Here is a 1132-nt window from a genome sequence, read left to right as displayed (position 1 = left end):
AGTATCAACTCAAGACTCCATCCTTCTGTCATACTTCCAAATTTTTAATCCCGACAGGGTTCATGGCATCTTGGGTTCTGGTGCCTTTGGGTTCAACACTTCATGCAACTAAGTGACATTGGATCTCAAAAATGTATGGACAGCACTTCAGTATCTTGGTTGCTGTACTCATTCAAATACTCTTGACTTACCAAACTGTCCTGTGGTTTAATGTCTGAGAATGCTGAATGACTGGGCTCTACTCTCTGTGACCCTCTAAGAACTGGTCAGATTTTGACGACAGATGCCTGAACCTCACAATGGGCTCAGGAAAGTCTCCCTCCAGTAAGAGTCCAGTTTGCATTGAAAGTGGACATAGGAACATGAGCATCTATGGGAGCCCATCTTGCCATATCATCAAATGGAATGTTGGCGTGGTACATCATATGCCTTCTTTGACAATGGACACACTGGCACAAGACAACATTCAACATGAGGACAAATCATGATGAGTGGGCATTACAGTTTCTTCAACCAGGGCAGCAACTGGCAATGACAGAACTCCCTAAGAGATGTATTACAAATGCTGCTTCGCGCAAGCCCCTATGCACACAGAAGGAGAACCTATAAGCAGAAGCATAATGGACATGCATCATGGAAGGAGGACTTTAGAATTTCTTCACATTCATGTGCTCAGAAACACCACAGACAGATGGGGGATGGAAGACTCAGGTAAAACCACAGCTGCCAGGAGTCCATGCCAAGGGTTTGCACCACACAGCCTGGGAAAGCCACAGTTCTTTCAAGTGGATGCTCTGTCTTTCAGTTGGAAAAACCTTCGGGTCTCAAAGTGCCTTTCCACTATTATGTCTTCCTTCTGAGGGACCTACAAGGGACATTCTGTTTTCCAATGATTTTCTTTTCCTTTGAGCCCCCTACTAACACTCAGAGGTTCAGGCTAATCTAAGAGTTCGATTTACCTCTTCTGGCCTTCTGAGTTCTATCTCCTATCTCAGTCTCTCAGAGGCGGTCATCTGCTTTCAATCTCTTCATCAATCTCTTCATTATCTGTTAAGCACGGTCATATAGGTCTCAGGCTCCTCAACAGCTTCAGTGTGTGATTTAAATGATTATTCTGTTATTACTTTTGGAG

This window comes from Protopterus annectens, chromosome 13.part0 (genome assembly GCF_019279795.1).
Source record: "Protopterus annectens isolate FY-2018-M chromosome 13.part0, PAN1.0, whole genome shotgun sequence".
NCBI classification, from domain to species: domain Eukaryota; kingdom Metazoa; phylum Chordata; order Ceratodontiformes; family Protopteridae; genus Protopterus; species Protopterus annectens.
Note: the sequence above shows the minus strand (reverse complement) of the source record.